At 37.0% G+C, this 12,311-nt stretch overlaps 1 protein-coding gene and 1 long non-coding RNA gene across 2 annotated transcripts in view; one reads left to right on the forward strand and one right to left on the reverse strand.

Moving 5' to 3' along the window:
* The first annotated feature begins 1,456 nt into the window (after positions 1-1,456).
* LOC118495581 lies at positions 1,457-10,485 on the forward strand. Its single transcript, XR_004898042.1, has 3 exons — positions 1,457-1,467; positions 7,343-7,347; positions 10,434-10,485. It is a non-coding gene; the product is annotated as an uncharacterized LOC118495581 (long non-coding RNA).
* LOC116050427 (C-type lectin domain family 10 member A-like) overlaps positions 2,836-12,311 on the reverse strand; it is a 66,271-nt gene continuing 56,795 nt past the window's right edge. The window contains exon 11 of the mRNA XM_036004177.1: positions 2,836-3,488. The gene's annotated coding sequence lies outside the window, so the exon portion shown is untranslated. The remainder of the gene's footprint in view (positions 3,489-12,311) is intronic.

A 12,311-nucleotide genomic window follows, 5' to 3' on the forward strand; every position in this document is an offset into this window, starting at 1 on the left:
ATAGCTTTATACATGTATACCTTCTGGGTCAAAATCTGAAATGTTGTGTTTATATGTGTTGAACTTTTTATAAATTAAATTAAAAAAGCTACTTTTTAATTTCAAACAAACACACAAACAGATGAAAATAAGCTAAAAACCAAATGAGAATACATGAAAGAGACAATGACAGCATAAAGGCAGGGCAACCCAATGTAAATTAAAAAAAACTAAAATAGACATCTTAATAAAATATGAGCAAAATAATGCTCCTAAAATTCATACTCTGATATCTGAATGTGATTTTAGACTCACAGTGGACACCGAGGCCGATGATCCCAGCCAGCAGGAAAACACTCAGCAGCCCCAGATAGAGAACAACAGCTCCATAAAATCTCCTCTCTGAGCTCCTGGGACCTAAACAGAGAAGAAACAAAAAGGGAAAACAACCAATCATACAACAGTAATAATGACAGATGATAATAAATACATATGTTCACATTCTTACCCTTCTGATTTGTCGTAGATCTTGGGACAACACGTTTGGCATAATGACCATTGGCATAGATTCCCTCCATTGCTAACAAGGATGTCAACTATTTCTTAGGTCAGCTCTGCAGCATAGACTGCACTGATGAAACTCCTGTTGGTTATAATTTTTCTCCCCCCCCCCCAGAAAAAGAGGAAGTCACATGTTTCAGAGGTGATAATAATAACTAACTAATAAAGTTCTACATCTGTGTAATGATCGTCACATGAACACATACAGTACATACTGTGAGTACTAAAGTTATTATCAGAATGAGTTGCAGACTTCAACAGGAGTGAATCAATGAGCAGGGAACTACCAGGACCCCTAGAAGAGGCCCTAAGAGAAATGAAAATCAAGTATTACTTGTCATTTTATATTTGATATTCTCAAATTGAATTTAGTATTCAGTATTTCTAAGACAGATTAAACATTTCAAACACCTCTGTATCTTGCTCTGTGTTGGAAAATTCCAGTAAAGAAAAAGACAAGAAAAGTACAAGTGTCCCACCTCAGGGGGATCTTACCTTGGTCAGAGAAAACTGCAAGGAGCTTTTTGGTTGGTGGTTGCTATACATGTATATTGTTTAAGCAACTAGCAAGGTCATTTTGGGAAATTCTAATTTGCTCTTAGTTAGACGAGACACCTTAAGACAATTTAAGACTGGAGGACACATTAAGACAACTGTTGGATGGAATGGCACAAAATGTGATACAGACAAACCAACAGGATCAAATGTGGTATTCGTCTGACTTTGACACTGCCTCGGGCATGAATGTTGTGGAGCTAAACTCAAGTACATTGTGTCAATCAAATTCATCATTTTAAATAGAGAGACATCAACTTACTGACCCCATGAGCAATAATGTATTTGGAAATCTACTGATCCTGTAAAGAGGTGTAATAAGAAGCCTAACAGCATGACAGTGCAATAGAAAGAGAGATCGTCTTCAGACCAGTAGACAAAGCGTGCAGGGCGGCTGTTTAGACGGGAGGTAAAAGACAACAGAGGGTTCCTGCAGAATTAACTGAATATGGTCATAAACACAAAAAGAAATATTAAGGCACTCGAAGAACATTGAGAAATATTTTTAATTCTGTTCTTGATTACACACACTCTCACAAAAATCAGCTACCATCATAACATAGAACAACAAGTGATACTTGATGAAGCCAGTTACCAGTTTGTAAATGTAGCATTCAGTATAAAACAGTAGAATTTGTCACCTGTGAGGAGATTACAATGTAGTGACATGCAGGGAAAGAGGCCACCATTTTGTCAGGGCTCTATAATGATATATTGTTTTCATAAATTTAGGTTTGATTCATGAAATTTCTAATTTTGGGAAGAAATTGGTTGCTAAATCATAAAAAAATACTAAACAGATCTCATCACAATGCAGGGTGAATAAGTAAAATTTCACAGCAAGTAAATCTAAATACCATACACAAGCACTCACTCTGATCCACAAAATGACACATGTTCTAAAATAAAAAAACATTTCTAAGAAACACAAAACACCTTCTGCATTAATGTCATGTTTAATGTATTTGACGTTACTTAATTTCCTTATTTTGCCCCATGATTGTGAAAGATAATCATAACCAACCTATGACACATGAAAGGGTGTAGTGAACTCTGCAGCAGACTTCACTAAGCATATTTTGTACTGCAGTTTTATCACCAACATAACTCAGTTTAACTGTCAGCAGTAGAGACAAAACATGTCACTGCTGCTTGTGTCTTGAAAATGAAGTTTGTTTTTAAAGAAATTACATAGAAATAAATTATATTGTATACATGTTATTTGTTATAAAGTTCTCTTTAATGGACTGAAATGTCATTAAAGGGAAATTTGAGAAAGGACTTGTAATAGTTAAGTGCATTGGTGGCTGATTAACCCAAATTAGTGAATGTAAAAGTAAATGTCTTTATCCAGCAAGTCCTCTAAATTAAAAGGCCAAATGTGGGAGAAATAGTTGGCGGAAAGAGCTTAAGTCAACTTTATTTCAGGGTCAAATTTCAACATAATATATATTCAGTGTAATGTGCAGGTTTGTTACATTGTAAATGGTTGGGGTTAGGGTTGCTGTAGTCTGGATTGACGACGGTTCATTGACCGGATAGTTCCGGAGCGGCCAGAAGTTCCGCCGGATGTCCCTCACCTTCTACTTTCTTTGAGTTTACACCCTGAACTCCGATCGCTTCGAGGAACAGCAATCGGAATCTCCGAGCTACCAAGCTAACGTTACATGCTGAAAATGGTTTTTAAGAAAATTTGGATCTTGCAACGTGTCAGGCCTGCTTGGTTATTTGTGGAAATGATTGTAAAGAAAGAATAGGTTTATGGCAATTACTCTTAAACTGGGATGTTTTGGGACGGACCTATTGGTGGAGATTCGCTATGGTCAAAATACACACAGCGATACAATAGTAAAAGCAAATTATGTTGAACCATGTATGTGTACTGTATTGCGTTAACAGTGTATGTGTGGAGGGGCCAGACCTTCCACCGCAGCGCTGTGGAGATAGGTCTGGCAATGTGAGACTAGGGTTGCTGTGGCCTGTGATGAAGACATGAGATTTGTATTTAAACAGGTGGAAACATTACCAGAATATTGTATTCAAGTAAAGTAATTAGGTCAGTTAAAACGCACACTGAGTAAATGTTACTGCTTTAAAAATGTTGTAAAGGAAGTAAAACAAACATGCAAACTCTTTGTATGATGAATATCACTCTTACTATAGAGCCTCATGCACACCAGTCTTTGTCTCTGATTTTAAAGGATTATTTATTGATTGCAAACAACAGTCCCCATATACGCATGTGTGACACACACTAGACTGAAGAGGAATTGGTTACATTGCAGCTTATATTATATATAGATTATTCAGGCATTTTATACATACATATTAGTCCAAGTATTTTGTGTTCACTGATACCCTGTTATGGACACACAAGCACACATGCACATCATCTCATCATGACGGAGATTATAGCTTACACTGTAAAAAGCATTATCAAATGTATGATCTCAAAACATACACCACGGTTAAGCTTTTTTCTCACAGATCCAGTACATAACATGTTCACATGACCGGTCATTCCAATTAGCAGTGTAAGGTTCAGTATGTGCACAGTCCTCTTCGCCCCACTGTGGATCTCCACCACCATTATCAGGCTGCCCTCTGATCCAGTTCCTAACAAATTAATTAAAGAGAATCATGATACTGCAAATCTCTGACATGAACACAGTTCCTCTGTGTCACATAATGCTCTCAAGTGTCTGCAGCAAACATTCAGCTTCGAGGGAATTATATAAGTTAATGTCTATATTAAATCAAAGCGAAGCCTTACTTCTGACTCAGAAGTAAAGCGAAGCCTTACTTCTGAGTCAGTGGAGTTCCATCTACCCATTTCCAGGTCCCCTCCTCATCTCTGTCAGTCAAACCAATCCAATACCGAGTATCTTTTTTGATGAATTTAGAGAGAAACGTCTGTAAAAGAAATCCACATCACATTTTAGTTTTAACCACAATATGTGCACAGTTTACAAGTATTTATCTCCACACAAAACCTAACTTTAACCTAATCATCATTATTAAATATTACCTAGAATAAAATAAGTAAATTCTGTATACTATCATGGACTGTACCTGCTCTTCAGAGCTTTCTATCACCATCAGATCTGCTCCTCTGTCTCTGCAGTATTGTCTGCCTTTCTCCCAGGAACCAGACTCAGCAGAGAGGAGATAACAGGAAGAACTGAACATCCTCCATTCAGCAGGACACGTTTTCTCTGTAAGATACAAACAAGATACATTACAGATCAACAAGACTCATGTTAATGTGTTATGTAATTCTGTAGATGTCAACTTCTTTAATGATGGTGCTCATTTGGTTAATTTAACCTTATCAGATGGTTTGAGACTTGACTGGTTTTGGACCAAATTGATGATATAGATTATCTATCTATATATCTATTATCTACTAATGATCATCTTATACATTGTGACTCTTGCGCAATCAAGCACAGACAAGAGAGAATTGTCACTTCAGAGAATATAATGTAGCAATGTAGCGACATGCAGGGAAAGAGGACACAATTTTGCCAGGGTCTATAATCATGTATTGTTTTCATAAAGTTAGGTTTGATTCATAAAATTTCTAATTTTAGACTGAAGTTGGCTACTAAATCATAAAGAAGATACTAAGAACATCTCATCACAATGCAGGGTGATTGAGTAAAAATGTTACTCTTCAGACACGGAGGACAGCTTGTTATCACTGGCCTGGAGACACTCAGGTCAGGTTGGCAGCTGATCCACGTAATGAGACATGGTCAGAAATAATAAAGAGACATTTCTCAGAAACACAAAACACCTTCTGCATTCATGTCATGTCTAATTGATTTCACAAACTTTGATATCCTTTTTTTGCCCTTTACTCTTAATGGATGGGCTGGCTGTAAAACTGAATTGCCTCTTAGGGACTAATAAAGTTATCTGAATCTGAATCTTAAAAAATGTTACAGCAAGTAAATCTAAATACCAGACACAAGCACTCACTCTGTTGAAGCCTGTCCAACATTTTAGTCATTTCAGTGAGCCTGGAGTTCAGCCGGTCTCTCTCTTCAGTCAGGGAAGACCGCTTGTTATCACTGGCCTGGAGACACTCAGTCAGGTTGGCTTTGATAGTGGAGAGCTCTGCAGCTGATCGAAGTAATGTCACATGGTCAGAAATAATCAAGAACATTTCTCAGAAACACAAAACACCTTCTGCATTCATGTCATGTCTAATTTATTTCACAAAACTACATTTCCTTTTTTGCCCCATGATAGTGAAAGATAATCATACTTACCAACCTATGACATGTCAAAGGGTGTAGTGAACTTTGCAGCTGACTTCAATAAGCATATTTTCTACTGCAGTTTTATCACTAACATAACTCAGTCTGGTGTCTGTCAGGTGTAGAGACACAACATGTCACTGTTGCTTTTGTAAAAAAAAGACAAATAAGTTGATGCTGGAATTTAAATATGAAATGATTGTTTTGTTGATTTCACTGTTACATTTAGCTTTTCTTTTCTGTGTATAATTTTTAGGGCTGTCAAACGATTACATTTTCTTAATCGCGATTAATCGTTGAATTTCTATAGTTAATCGCGATTAATCGCATGTTTTATCACACGATTAAAATTCTATTATTTTGCATTTCAGAACTGTTTTTAAGTATACCAGTGTATCTTGATTGGGAATCAAATGAATGCAAAGAAAGTGACTTTATGAACTTGATTTTAAGATTTGTATTTGTTTATTATATATTTAATCTAGTCACACATTTGAATCTAGTGTCAATATTAGGGTTGGGTATTGTTTGGTTTGGATACCGGTGCTAAAGCGGTACTTTTAAAACGGTACCGGTGCCTTAACGGTGCCTGAACCGATACTTTTTAAGAAAGTTAAAAAAAAAAGAAAGGTACTAAACAGGTGCCGACATTAAACAATGGCTTGTTTATTGCTAAGGCCATATCGTCAAAATTAAATGTTTAATAATAATGTAATCACGATAACAATAACTTATTTCACTAGTAAATAGCTGTTGAATGACAAAAACAACCACCAGATGGGAAAAGGGCATTTAACAGCAACTTTGAATGCACCACGAGGCTGAAAATTACCAGTTTCATGAACGCACCGTCTGTGTTTTTCCGACAACAGCAGCTGCAGATTGTTAAATCCCGGTGCCGGAATCCTCTACAGTGACATACAGACAAACTTTACACCGTTTAGCGTTAGCTGTCAGCATTGTAACCGTGTTTAATCCAGCTAATAGCTAGCGGTAGGCTAACGTTAGCTGCTGTCGAGTATAGTGTTAACTAGCGTCACGTGCAGCGATGTTTCTGTTGCCTGTAACGTCTGTTTCAGAGCATCAGAGAGAAGTGCAGACATATCAGTGGCACTGAAATGAGGCACCGAAATCCGCGTTGCTATTCCTGCAGCAGCAGGATGTGTTACGAGGAAGTACGGTAAAATAGTAGCCTGTTAGGCACGCATTATGCTCGGCCCTTCATCGCATCGCGATTAATGCGTTAATGCTGACAGCCCTAATAATTTTACAAAATGAAAACAAAACTGCTTTCAAGGAACAAAACGCAAATGAGAAAATCAACACAAGACGGTGAATCAAACACAGATCAGAAAGAGATCCTGGATTTAAAGTAAAAAGAAAGTAACACACATATCCAGGGAAAGCATTTACATCTTTGGAGTAGAACAGTGCTAATGATGATAATTGTTAGTAATGCTATAATTTATGTGGTTTTTTTTACCGTTAATTGTTGGTTTCTTTGGCCTGATTTTGTCGTTTTCGTTTGGTTTTGGTTTTCCTGTAGATTTTAGTTTTATTCAGTTTCAGGTACCAACATTATTTTTCACTGTTTATTAGGTTTTGGTTTGTGTTTACTAACCCTGATGTGGATTGGTTGTGGCTCCCTCCGTTGGGATCGATGTGCTAATTGTGCATGATTTACTCCACCTGTGCAGTATTGGTTGTTAAAGAGATATTTCTACTATTGTAGGCATGATTATAGAATATTAACAGTTATAGTTACTTTTGGGCATGTTGCAAAAAGAGCTGTGAGCAAATCATTGAGGTAATAGTTAGAAGTGACTTCTATTGCATAGAATGTTCAGCTGTTAAGTCATAAACTTAGTTTAGGCGTTTATGAGTTGGGGGTATGAGATAAGCAGGGACACAGAAGAGGTAATTAAGGTGGCAGGGGGTACCATATGGTTAAAAGTTTACCCCAAAGATTGTGTGTTTCCCAGAGATGGTGTGTTTCTGTGAGCGGTTTCATGGCAGGAAATAGTCAAGTAGAGATGTGTGTTCAGGCGTTTGGTCAATAAGGTCACGACAAGAAGACGGGGTGTCTGTCAATCCCATCTGGAGGAATGAACAGACAGCTGCCATCCTGGGATGCATGAAGCATCCCCCATGCTGAGGAGGAGGAGGACCAAGCGCCCAAAGGGAATAAAAAGAGACTGTAAACTGTAAAGAATTGCTCATTTGACTTGGGAGGTATCGGAAACCTCAGTTAGTGAGCCCACATGTGCCTTATATCTTAAAATACTGTTACTAAAAGTGTTAATTGTAATCTATCGTCTCAGTGATTTTATTTTAAGTCCATTGGTTAAGAGATCATTCAACGAATACGTAAAAGAGGATAGTTTATAGTGTAAAACAATTGGGATAAAAGTGAGGGCCTGTGAGCCTAACGGTGCAGAACAAGAAAAATCCTCTTCATTGTATAATTAAACCCACCTGTGTGTGGAGTATTGTTTGTAATTGCCTGTGCACACATTGAGGAACGGCGCTGCCCGAAACGTTCATTGTCTATCAAATTGGAGTGCTGTCCTATAGTAGCTGTATGTATACATTATAAAAAAAGTATTTTTTTTTTTAAAGGTTATGAAATTATTTGTAAACCTTTAAGAAATTGTTTGTAAACTGTCGATGAACATTTGGATTGCTATTATAATGCTATTATTTGCAACTGATGAACATAATACCTTGTTAATGGTTAATATGCTTTGTAAAGCATCTATAAACAATACTTAGATAGCTATTATCAATACATGAATAATAAAGTCATCTCTTTTGTAGATCACAAAAAAAATTTAATGGGGCCAAATTAATGTTACCTGATACTTTATAAACCACTAATTAATTATTAAGCATCAGTGGCAACTTTATAATAGCCATCCAAATGATGTTTGCTGATGGTTTACAAAACAATTACTTTATACACTTTAACATCTGAATGTTAGACTTACAGTGGACACCGAGGCCGATGAGCCTAGCCAGCAGGAAAACACTCAGCAGCCCCAGACAGAGAACAACAGCTCCATGAAATCTCCTCTCTGAGCTCCTGGGACCTAAACACATAGAATACCATTTAATCATACAACAGTAATTAGATGATAATATACATGTCAGTGTGTCAGCCTCTCTGTCTGACTGAACATTCTTACCTGTCTGATTTGTTGAAAGTCTTGGGTTAACAGACTTGTCATATTCAACATTGGCATACATGTCATCCATCACTCATAAGGTGGCCAACTATTCCCTGAAGGTCAGCGCTGCAGCACAGACTGAACTAAATGTAAGTGATCTATGTATTTATATATTCTTGTTGGTTCCAGTCATGCAACGCTTCACCGTCAGAGGAAGTCACAAGCTTCAGAGTTGTTAAAAGAAGTTTCCATGACAACCCCACTTTTTAATCTATCTACAGACAGCGCCAGATTAAAAGGTAAGATTACACTAGGCGTACTGCAGTTTTCGGGCCCCCTCCAAATGAATATTTTGTTATTTGGTGAAAAAGCAAGATCACTTTTAACTGCCACATGATTGATTATTATTCTAATGTTTTTTATTTAGAAATTTGAATGCATCTAATTTAGGTATTCTTCACCTCCCAGTTGCTTAAGTGGCTTGGTGAGAGTCCCCGGCTTGGTGGGCTTTTTTCGTCATTTGGATCCGAATACACATTTTCGGCCTCACCATGCATCCCCAGTATAGCGGCCAGCTGTCGCCCTTTCCACTCTGCCCTACAATGGCTTGTGATCACACAGCGGTGGGGAGGGCACGATACTCACTGCTATGTCAACAGACAAAACACAGACATGCATGCGCCCGCTCTCGGAGTGCTGTGCAGTGTGGAAAACCCTGTTTCCCATTAAAACATGGATGTCAAAGCTAATCACAAAAGGCTGTATGCTTTAGTTCGACCAGCCCTCCCCCTTGTTTTAGCGGCATAATAGACACGATCATGTAATCTCAAGTAAAGATATCGGCTATGACGTCAGAGCTAGCGGAGCTGCTGGAAAAATACGCTATCATTTCCTGTGTCCCCTCAAAGGAGGAGAATGACGGGTTTTACTCCCGTTACACCAGAGAAAACAAGAGGGATGAGACTGATTAGTTAATGCCTATTACTACATTAACTAATGTTAATTAATGTGCCCTTATGTAAAGTGTTACCAATATTTTTAATTCTGTTCTTGAGTGCACACACAGAACTTAGCTACCACCATAACATGGAACACAAAGTGACACTTGGTAAAGCCAACTAGAAAATGTATTTCCTGGAGAAAATGCATGGGAATGCTGAATAGCTAAATTGCTAAAGCTAAACTGGATTAAAAGCTTAAATATGTGAGAAGTTGAAGTAGTGAGAATAGTTGGAAAAGTATGAATGGTTTTAATTAACATGAATTTCATAAAAAAGTTGATTAGCACCACTAATGTATAAAAGATGTGGAATATTTAAAGGTTTTTTAAAAAGCTGTCGCTAAACTGAATTTAAAACTTCCAGAATGCCAAACGATGTAGAACATTGTGAGGTCTGAATTAATTTTCTAACTGAAATTATGAATAAGTATGGAAGACTTACAAATGTTGTGAGAAACATTGATGAAAATGCAGAAATATGAAACAAATTGTTCAAAATGCATTGCACTGCACTGCTGAAAAACTTGGAAGATGAAATGTAAAATTGTCAGTTGGAAACTGATCTGCATTACCTTAATAAGCTAAAAGCTGAAATACATTTCTAGAAAAGCTGGAAGCTAAACTGTAATATTGTCAAAAGTGGAAGTTCAAATATATTGACTAAAAAGGCTGAAAGCATAAATACTTTGTATTATTATCAGACATATCCATTGCATAGAACAAACGGTGTGGAAAGAGGAACAGGACGCGAGAAAAAGGCGTTCAGGATGTTTAATGTTTCGGAGTAGGCTACAGAAATCATAGGCTCCTGTTAAATAAAGGTTTGTCAGTGCCATGGCTCAATATAAAAGATTTCGACAATATGGATGAGGTTGTTATAATTGGATGGCCGCCCATATTCAAAAGTCACATCCTGAGATCGATAATGTTTTCAGACACTTTTAGTAAAAATCTGAGCAAAAGAAAATCACTTTTAGTGCATAAAAAGCAAGACTGCACAATTGCCCCAATAGGTTATATTGAAGCTTGGTTCGTCACTGCGATCCCGCTCAATACTGGACCAAATTCAAAGATTTTTGGTCACATCAGTCTATTAGATGCAAATGCATGGGAAAATAGGGTCCAGGTTGGAAAAAAGGTAGTTACCCTTTAAATATGTAAGAATAATTCCAATATATACTAAGGAATTAAAGAAGTTCAAATGGGAGTTTTATAGCAAGGACTTAAATGAGCTTGAGTGTACTCAAAAGAAGTCAAGGTTTCCTTAAAGGGTCTTTGTTGAAATAAGGATAAAACATCAGATGAGGTCTAAAGCCCAAAGAGTGTGTGTGTGTGTGTGTGTGTGTGTGTGTGTGTGTGTGTGTGTGTGTGTGTGTGTGTGTGTGTGTGTACATGACATACAAGATATCCATTTAGCATGGAAAAAGCAACATAGTGAGGCACATGAGAAAATTGAGTATGACCCCCTGAAACAGGAAATAAGAATACATATCTGCAGTTCAGTAGATTAAGTGTCTTCCTGTCGGTTCGATGGGCTGCTCTGAGGTTTTGGTAAAGCTCGTTTATCTCGCTGTGCGGATGGAAGAGAAGCCATGTTGTGAGAACATCACCAATAGTGGTTATTCATTGAAGCTAAGACTTCCTCATCAAATCTTGATCACCTGAAGTTGCATCATGTAACATTTCTTCAGTCTTATATTATTTTTATGCTTTAAAAGGTTAAATTGTGTAAACACTGTTACTGTGTGGGTGGGTTAAGTTTAGCAATCTGATTTATCAAACTGTCACCTTCAAGTTTTGTTTTATTTTGTTTTTACATTCTTTTGTAGCCTATGCTGTTAACTTGTTAAAAATATGTGTTGGGAATAAAATTAATAATATGGAATAGTTCTGCATTTTTGGAAAAACATGTATCGGCTTTCTTATTAGATCAATACCACTTCACCACCAGCACCTCTAAAGCTCACTTATTAACTTTTAACTCTTCTTTTTTTCTTTTTTACAGAGCCAAGCTAGCTGTTTCCCCTTGTTGTTGTTTACAGTCTGTGTGTTAAGCTAAGCTAACTAGCTGCTTGTTGTGGCTTCATATTCAGTGGACAGACATCAGTATCAATTTCACTCATTTCAATCAATTTATTGCCAAGTAAGTAACACTTACAAGGAATTTGTCTTGGTTGTTGGTGCAACATTAATATGAAGTAAACAAAAAATAAATACAGAAACAAATATGTTTATATACAACTGTTTAACACTAGAAAATGCATGTCCTGCAGAAAATGTGTGCGAATGGTGAATAACAAAATTGCTAAAGCTAAACTGGATTAATAGCTTAAATCCGTAAGAAGTTGAAGTAGTGAGAATAGTTGGAAAAGTGTGAATGGTTTAAATAAGTATGAATGTCATTGACAAGTTGAATAACACCACTCATGTAAAAAAGATGTGGAATAATTAAAGTTTTTTTTGAAAAGCTAATGCTAAAGCTAAACTGGATTACTGGTTAAAATGTATAAGAAGAAGGAGAAGTTGTAAGAAATGTGGAAAGGTGATAATTGTTCTAATTAATATGATATCTTTAAAAACTTGACTAATAGCCATAATGTATGAAAGTTGTAGGTGTTACAACAGTGACACAGCAGTGGCAAGCCAGCGACATCCGTTCGGCACACATCAAGGCACAACAGTGGTAAACGTCTGTAGACTGCAGTTCAGTGCGGCTGCCGCGTAGCGCAAATCTCTTTTTTCTCTCGGTCTATTTTCAAATGAGTGGTGAAGAAAACAGCAAAG

This window comes from Sander lucioperca, chromosome 8 (genome assembly GCF_008315115.2).
Source record: "Sander lucioperca isolate FBNREF2018 chromosome 8, SLUC_FBN_1.2, whole genome shotgun sequence".
NCBI lineage: Eukaryota > Metazoa > Chordata > Actinopteri > Perciformes > Percidae > Sander > Sander lucioperca.